This window comes from Bos grunniens, chromosome 17 (assembly GCF_055505025.1).
Source record: "Bos grunniens cultivar Pamir isolate PY7600 chromosome 17, Bosgru_T2T1.0, whole genome shotgun sequence".
Lineage (NCBI taxonomy): Eukaryota > Metazoa > Chordata > Mammalia > Artiodactyla > Bovidae > Bos > Bos grunniens.
Genome location: NC_141181.1, coordinates 29787167 through 29796125, shown reverse-complemented (window position 1 = coordinate 29796125; position 8959 = coordinate 29787167). Strand labels below are relative to the sequence as shown.

At 34.9% G+C, this 8959-nt stretch overlaps 1 long non-coding RNA gene across 1 annotated transcript; it reads left to right on the top strand.

Moving 5' to 3' along the window:
• Window positions 1–1207: 1207 nt before the first annotated feature.
• On the top strand, window positions 1208–8111 carry LOC147355144 (uncharacterized). The gene is made up of 3 exons (XR_015144278.1): window positions 1208–1575; window positions 2015–2070; window positions 5239–8111. It is a non-coding gene; the product is annotated as an uncharacterized LOC147355144 (long non-coding RNA).
• The last annotated feature ends 848 nt before the right edge of the window (window positions 8112–8959 follow it).

The following is an 8959-nucleotide window of genomic DNA, read 5'->3' as shown; positions in this document are numbered from 1 at the left end:
ATTTTAAGTGACTTTGAGATAGAGTTAGTGTTTAAATTACTTATTCTTTAAGGAACAAGTGTAGATATTTTATTATGAAATAGTGAAGAGTTTATCAGTAGTAAGTGACACTTCCTGGGTGCCAGGGTCTAAGTGTTTTGTGTGTATCATATATTGTTCTCACTACAACCCCAGGAATGGCTGCCATTTTTGTCAGTGTTTTTAGATGGGGAAACTGAAGCACAGGGATTTTGGATGTCTTCAACAAGGTCTACCCTGGCTAGAGGTGCTGCTGGGCTGTGGACTAGACAGCACTACTCCACAGTCTTCATGTGCATCCACAGAGCTGTACTGCCTCTGCAGCAACAACGAAAAGGTCTAGAAGAATTCACTGAAACCTGGCAGGACAAGCCCCCTCTAGGATTGCAAGAACTTTTATTTATGATGATAATGTATTCATGTATTAAATGTGATTGAAACTTGTAAAGTTAAAATTGTCAAAGTCCTCAGTCAGGTTATTAATTTCCATAAATTTGTCGCTACTTGAAAAAATTGTCAATTAGACTCTTAAAGCTGGTAAAGAATCTAGGGATTATGTTAAAGAGATTATCTTCTTGTTTTTTCAGATGAGGAAACTGAGGTTATATGACTTGCTTAAGCACATAAAACTAGTTAGTGACAGAGCAGGTCTGCTGATTTTGTGTGTTTTCTATTGCATTTTTGAGACATATCTTACGTGGAGTAATTTGTAGATCTTAAGTGAACAGTTTGAGAATTTTATCAATGCATGTACTCATGTAACCAATTTCAGAACCATATAGATGATTTAGTTCTTGTGATAAAAATCATTTCCATTGCTCCTAAACATTCCCTTGTATTAGGTAACTCTTTGAAAACTTTCCTTGTGTGTATTAGTAAGAATTCAAGTACTTACATTTTATGTGTATCCATACATTTTACCTATCTCAGCAAAGATACATCTTAATGTGTATGTGTGTATACTTCCTTAAAGACAGAAATAGGATTTTCACAAAATCCCATGAGCTTCTTTTTATCCTTTTGCAAACCAGTTTCTAATTGATGAAATTGCTAATTGGTGTTCCTTGTTTACAATCATTCACTCCAGTTGGTCTATAGCCTGACATAATTATTATTACATACAAAAGAATTCTTCAGTTGTTTGATGCTCAAGCTCCCCAGACACACTTAGAGTCAAAGTGTACATGTCTTTTTTTTTTTTTAACTAAGCAGTTTTTGTATTAAAGTCTTGAGAAGGTTTTGTTAAGAATAAGATGTATTGACTAAAGGCAGTGTATCTGAGCATGGGCATCTTTGGTCTGCTGTGCTTTGTGTTAACTAGAAAAGCTTTCCAGCTGAGTTGGTGGTGAATCAACACAATGATAGTCTGTCAGCTTGGGCTCCTTGCGTATCCTTCTCTTTCTCTTTCGGTTTACTCTGCAGGCTTGGTGAATGGTGTGTGTATGTGTAGGAGCTGTTGTCTGGCAATGGCACCAGTGTTCATGAGTGATTTTCAAAACCTATTCCATATTCAAAAGTATGGAAAATGTCCTCTAGAGTGAGTGGATCTCAATTCATGTAAGTTTGACATCTAAAATAGTAGTTTTCTTTTTGTACCTTGTTCTACAGAATTATTCTAAAATCCCTAGCAAATGTTCCCAAAGGAAGTAAAGTAGTTTTTATAGCTATACTCATATCAGTAATACTATAATTGAGAAAATTGGAGGTAACAACTCTTCAATAGAAGAATAATTACATCGTAGTGAATATATAGTTACTAAAAATGATATGTGGCCAAGTTTTTACATGGAAATGTTTAAATAAGACAATATTTAAACAAAATGTTTAAATAAGACAAAAATATTAAAAAAGAAGATCCTAAAGTTTCAATTGCTATTTTAAGTACTATAAATAGTAATTTTTACTTATGTGAAAAGTTTATATCTTAGAAGAAATTGCTTATGAAACTTTTATGCATGAAAATAATTAAATTTTTTTTTTTTAATTTTTTGGCCAGGTCATACAGAATGGTGGATCTTAGTTCCCTGACCAGGGATGGAACCTGTGCTCCTTGTAAGTGGAAGCAAGGAGTCTTAACCACTGTACTGCCAGAGAAGTCCCTGGAAATAATTTTGACTTTAGTGTTTTAAAAACATTAAAAGAGTTTTTATTTTGAAATAATTTAAACTACAGAAAAGTTGCAAGAATGATGTCAGTAACTCTCCCTGACCCTATACCTGTAGTCCCTGATTTTTAACATTTTGTTATATTTGTTTTCTTACTTGCTTTCTCTGTTTCCTTATATATGTACATATTTTTCCTGTATCATTTGAGAGTAGGAGGTACATCATGCCCATTTACTCTCTTAATCTTCAGTGCATTTTTCCTAAAAATATCAATATTATCTTGTGTACACACAGTATAATTATTAAATTCAGGAAATTTAACATGGATATATAAAACTTTAAACAATGTACAGTCTATATTTCAATTGTCCATTGTCCTAACCTTGTTGTTTTCTAGCATTTGCCCCTCTCCAGTTCCGAATCCAGTCCAAGACCATATAATGTATTTAGTCATGTTGTCTCTTTAGTTTCCTTTAATCTTCCCTACTTTTGTCTTTTATGATATTAGCATATTTGAAGAATATGGACCGGTTGTTTTATATTCCTCAGTTAGAATTTGTCTGATGTTTCTTTGCGATAAGATTCAAATTTCTTCCTGAGGAAATTCAATGTTTGGCTAGAAAACTACAAAAGAAATGTCATATTCTTCTCAGCATGTGGCATCTGGAGTCACATGATGTCTATCTGCTCCTCATTGGTCATGTTAATATTGATCATTTGATTAAAGTATCTGATTTCTGCACAGTATGGTTGCGATTTTCCCCCTTAACAGCTGGTAAGCATTCTGAGGAGAGAAGTGTTATGAGCATAGAGGATAAGTATGCTCCTTATCTTACTCCTGGGACTTCCCTGGTGACTCAGACAGTAAAGCGTCTGCCTACAATGCCGGAGACCGGAGTTCAATCCCCGGTCGAGAAGATCTCCTGGAGAAGGAAATGGGAACCCACTCCAGTATTCTTGCCTGGAAAATCCCATGGACGGTGGAACCTGATAGGCTACAGTCCATGGGGTCACAGAGTCGAACAAGACTGAGCAACTTCACTTTCACTTATCCTACTCTTTCCTCTAGACTTAGCATTTGTCTTTTCTTTATAAAAACACATTCCCCAAGACTCACATATACATACCCTTGATGAAGAGGAGAACTTGAGTGATTTTGCTGAGATTATATCTTTGTCTGTGATACTCCCATTCAACCCTATCTAGTTTGTACCACAATTTAAGCCTATCTCAAAATGCTGTCTGTACTTTCCTATTTGTAACTAGATTTAATGTTTTCCTCTTTGACATCCAGGAGCACTTTGTACTTTTCTTGGGGGACATATTAACTTCTACTTTGTGCTTGTAACTAATGATGTACTTCCTCCCTCTCGGTTACCACACAGCTAGTGCCTTGAGGGCATGGACTGTGTCCTAATCTGCAACCTTTACTGGGTTTACAAGAGGCAGTCGATCGGAGACACATGATCAGTGTTTTTTCATGAAATGTGTATTTACTCTTACTACTCACTGCTTCTGATATGCTAGAAATACTCAGTTGCATGTTTCAAGAACTCAGTTTCATCTGTTTAACATCTCTACACCTCCTGTTTAACAACATGTTGCTATTTTGCCCCTGAAGTAAGAATGGAAACCCTTCAATGTCTGTCATTTTTGTATTCTTAGTTCAGGTGTTAAGAAAAGTGTTGTTGAGTGAATGAGTTGCTTCCTTACTGTGTTTTATGTTGTCATCGAAGTCTCTTAGTAGGGCACTGGGCCAACTTTTTATGGCTTTGACAAGAAGGTATGATGGGGTCTGCTCTTCCTCTGGGGCATGCTTCTAACACTCATTAAGGATAACTCCATATGGGTATAGACAGGAGAGCAGTTCCCTACCTCAGGACTCCTCTGTGTATAGGCTTTAGAAACTGAAAGTATAACCTGCCAAAATCACAGGAGTTAGGAGCCAAGGTTATTAATTTGTTCACATAGTATTAATTTATTCTGCCAAGACATGTAAGAATAAGCATTAATTTAGTTTGTAAGTTTAATGAATGTTTAGAAGAACTGAAATTCTAAGTAGGTCAATCAAATCTTACGGTACAGCTAACTTGCAATTATACTGGAAAAAGTTGTCCAGACAGATGACACTACACTGCATGTTACTTTATACAGAAAGTGTATAAAATGCATAAAATCCGTCTTTTCTATAGTGTATTTTTTTTAGGTTAAGTTTTTGAAATGGTTGAAGGCATATCATTCTTCATAGTGGGGCTTTCCTTTATAACATGAACTGGTCTATTATTTTAAAGATAATTTTTAAATTTTACTGTAATTTTAGATTTCCAGGAAAGTTGCAGAGATAGTACAGAGAACACCTCACCCAGTTTTTCTTTATTGTTAACATCACATTTCAGTATGTACATGTGTCACAAATTAGAAATAAATATTGGTATATTATTCTTAACTAAACTTAATACTTTATTCAGATTCCACCAGTTTTTCTCTAATGTCCTTTTCTTTATTCTGGGATCCCACAGAGGACACTACATTATGTTTAGTTAACATGTCTCCCTAACCTCCTCTGGTCTGTGACAATGTCTCAGACTTCTTTTGTCTTTGATGGCCCTGATAGTTTTAGAAGTGTTAGTTGGGTTTTTTTTTTGACTGTCCCTCAATCTAGATTTCTTCAGTGTTTTTCTCATGGTTAGACAAGGGTTTTGGGGAAGAAGACCACAGAAGAGTAGTGCCACTTTTATTACATCATATTACATATAAGATGTAATATGATGTAATAAGATATCATCTTATTACATATGGTCAACATGACTCATCAGGTTGATGTTAACCTTGCCATGGTGGTCAGGTTTATATACTGCAAAGTTACTTTTTACTCCTTTTCAATACTCTACTTTTTGAAGCCAGTCATAAGGGCCAGCCTACTCTAAATGGAGTAATAGGGGGAAAATTAAGTTTCACTTCTTGGAGGGGGAAAGTTTTATCATGAATTCTTCTGTAAGGGAGATTTGTCTCTTCTTATTTATTTAATCATTTATTTGTACCAGTATGAACACATTATATTTGCTTTATACTTTGTGTTATAATAAAATACTTTGTTATTTATTTTGTTTTTCAGACAGTTCCAGCTTTGGCCATTGGAAACTCTTTCAGCTAATTCCTGTGTCTCTTTGATATGTACCCATCATTTTTGTTTTTGGAGCATTTCCTTGTTTTCTGGTTCTAAAGGTGCTCTGGGATATCTTGTATGTTGTTGGACCAGCCCTAGAATCAGCCATTTCTACAAGGAGCCATGGTTCATTTTGTAGGAGAATGGTATTAGAAAGCAAGATCTGGTCCAGTTTTTGATCATATAATAATGAATTTTGCAAATGAAAGTGAGGTAGAGAACATATGCCTTGATAACAGCTTTAAGTTACTTTGAATCGTATCTCCACCATGAATAGGCTGATCAGCCATCCCAGTTTGCATAGACCTGAGAGGTTTTTCCAGGGATATGGGGCTTCCAATGAGAAAACAAGGGTGAGTTGGCCACCCTAGTCATGGAATTGGTTATGTTCTTTGGTTGCAAGAGACTGAAGTTCAAATAAAGTGACCTCAGTTTAAAAAGGGAATTTAATGACTCATTTAACTGAGAAATGTAAGGATGTATGGATTTCAGGAAGAGCTGGATCCAGGGATCAAATTATTTAATTAGGGCTCCCTCCAACTTCATGTTTCAACTCCACTTCTCTCTGTGTATTGATTCTTTCTTAGACTTTCTGCATATGGTGGGAAAAGTGTGAACTCTCTTTAATGGAGAAGAACAGCTGTTCTCATCTCCTAGAATAGGGATCAAAACTACAGTGCTTTGAGGGGTGAGGCTTGGTGGAGGACAATAGGGAGTGATGGAAACTTTAAGGGAAGCTCTAGTTATCAATGCTATGTAGGAATGCAAGTTTACTATTGCCGATACTGCTGTTTTTCAAAAGAAGCCAGAAATGTGAAACCCTGATTTTTAAATGTTGGCAACTAATTAAATAACAACAACAACAACAACATTAACACTATTTATACCAAGTAAATACACCTATGTGAAAAATATATTAAAATATGTTTTGGGTTGCCAGTTTATAACCTCTGGCTTCAGAAGTTCATGGCCATTATCTGGCAGCCTAAGGACCTACTTGGGTACATACCTGTGGAAGGTGGCTCACTTAGTGTTCTCATGATACACTTACTGTTTTTGAAAATAGATCCCATTTAACTTAATAATCACTAAATTCATCAAGCACTTTCTATGTGTCAGGCATTGTGATAAGCTATTTATACATCTCTTTTAATCCTTAAAGTAACCTATGAAATAGTTACTAGTAGTATTATCACCATAGTCCTCCTACAGATGAAGAAACTGGGAACAGAGAGGATGTGTATTTTCCTCATTGTTTATAACTGGAAGCACCAGGGCAGGTTTAGATCCCTGCTGGGTCTGACTGCTCAGATTCTTTGCTCCATTGCTACATTGCTTCAAATGGCTGCAGAGAAGAGACATCTATGTCTCAGGGTCAGAGAAGGTCTGGGATGGAAAGAACCTTGGAGATTACCTAGTATGTTAACTTCCTTATTTTAAGATGGGGAAATTGAGGCCAAGAGCATGGAGTGATGGCCTCATAGTTTATCAGTGGTGAGCTGGGATAAGTGTAAAGCCCTTTTGATGCTTCATGTAGCTTCTGGGATTTGCTAACTGCAAGGACTAAATCCATGGTGGGTTTTACAAAGTATTCTGAAGCCTTGACAAATGATCCCTGCAGTTGCTGTTTCTGAATTGACATAATTCTTCATCTCTCATGTTAGGCTTTTCAGAGGGAAGGATATTTTCCTGTCTTTTTAACCAGGAAAGAAGATTACAACAATCATTTTTCTCTAAAGTGATAATTTCATCTATATGCTTAGCCATCACTGTGATTTGAGTACAAGGCCAGAGTGAGATGGGGAAGAAATTTCACAACTGTGATAAATATGTCTTTTAAGGTCTTTCTATCAATTACTAAGAGATACGTCACCAAGATGCCTTGAAAGTTACATTTTGTCTGCATACAAATGATCATAATTGTTCAATTTCAAAAATACTAAATTCCAATGTGTGATTCCTTAAAGGTATATATATATATATATACACACACATATATATATACACACATATATATATATACATGTGAATTTAACAGATATTTAAAGAAAACCATTTCTTTAATTGAAGTATAATTGATTTCCAATGTTGTATTAATTTCAAGTATACAGCACTGTGATTCAGCCATACATGCACACATATATATCTGTTCTTTTCCCTAATAGGTTATTACAAAATGTTATGCAGAAGGTCCTGTTGATTATCTATTTTACATTATATGTGGGAGTGTGTATATGTTAATCCCAGAGTCTTTCCCACCTGCTTTCTCCTTTGGTAACCATAAGTTTGTTTTCTATGTTGGTCTGTTTCTGTTTTGTAAATAAGTTCATTTGTATCTTTTTTTAAAGATAAGCAATATCATATGATATTTGTCTTTCTCTGTATGGCTTACTTCACTTATTATGATAATCTCTAGGGAGAATGGTAGTATTATTATAGAAATGGGGAAGAGGGAGAGGAACTGGTTTGGAATAATTTCAAATTATTGAGATTGATGAGCTGTCTAGCTATCAAGGGAGACATATGTACATTTGGGTCTGGGGTTCTGGTGTGAGTATAGTTTGCAGATTTAGGCTTGGGAGTCATTTACATGGAAAATAAGAGACAGGCTTAGCTGTTTATTATACTATGCCTGTTATTTTCTTTTTTTTTCTTCATTTTTTAAATTGAAGTATACTCAATTTGCAATATTCTGTTAGTTTCATGTACAGCAAAATGATCAGTATGTATTTTTTCAGATTATTTTCCATTGTAGGTTATTATAAGATATTGAATATTGTTCCCTGTGTTATACAATAAATGCTTCTGTGTATAGTAGTTAATATCTGTTAATCTCATGCTTCTTATTATCCCTCCCCATGCCCCTTTCCACTTGGTAATCAAGAATTTGTTTTCTATGTCTGTAAATCTGTTTCTGTTTTGTATATAGAATTATTTGTATTACTTTTTAGATTCCACAGATAAGTGATATATATATATATTTTATTTATTTATTTTTCTCTGTATGACTTATTTCACTTAGTTCATATTTTCTACATCCATCCATCTTTCTGCAAATGGCAATATTTCAGCCTTTTTGTGGATGAATAATATTCTATTATACCACATCTTCTTAAGCCAATCATCTGTAGATGGGCATTTGGGTTATTTCCATGTCTTGGCTATTGTAAATAGTGTTGCTGTGAATATTCATGTGTGTATATCTTTTCAAATTAGAGTTTTTGTGTTTTCCATATGTATGCCCAGAGTGAGATTATTGGATCATATGGTAGCTCTATTTTCAGTTTTTTTAAAGGAATTTCCATACTGTTTTCCATAGTGGCTGTACCAGTTTACATTCCCACCAACCATGTAGGAGAGTTCCCTTTTCTCCACACTCTCCAACATTTATTATTTGTAGACTTTTTGATGATGGGTATTCTGACCAATGTTAGGTTATACTGTATTCTTGTTGGCCATCTTGGAAACATGTCTGTTTAGGTCTTCTGCCTGTTTTTTGATTGAGCTGTCTGTTTTGTGATATTGAATTGTATGAGCTGTTTGTATATTTTGGAAATTAAGCCCTTGTCAGTCTGCCTCATTTGCAAGTATTTTCTTCCATTCTGTAGGTTGTCTTTTTATTTTGTTGATGGTTTCTTTTTCTGTGCAAGAGTTTTTAAATTTGATTAAG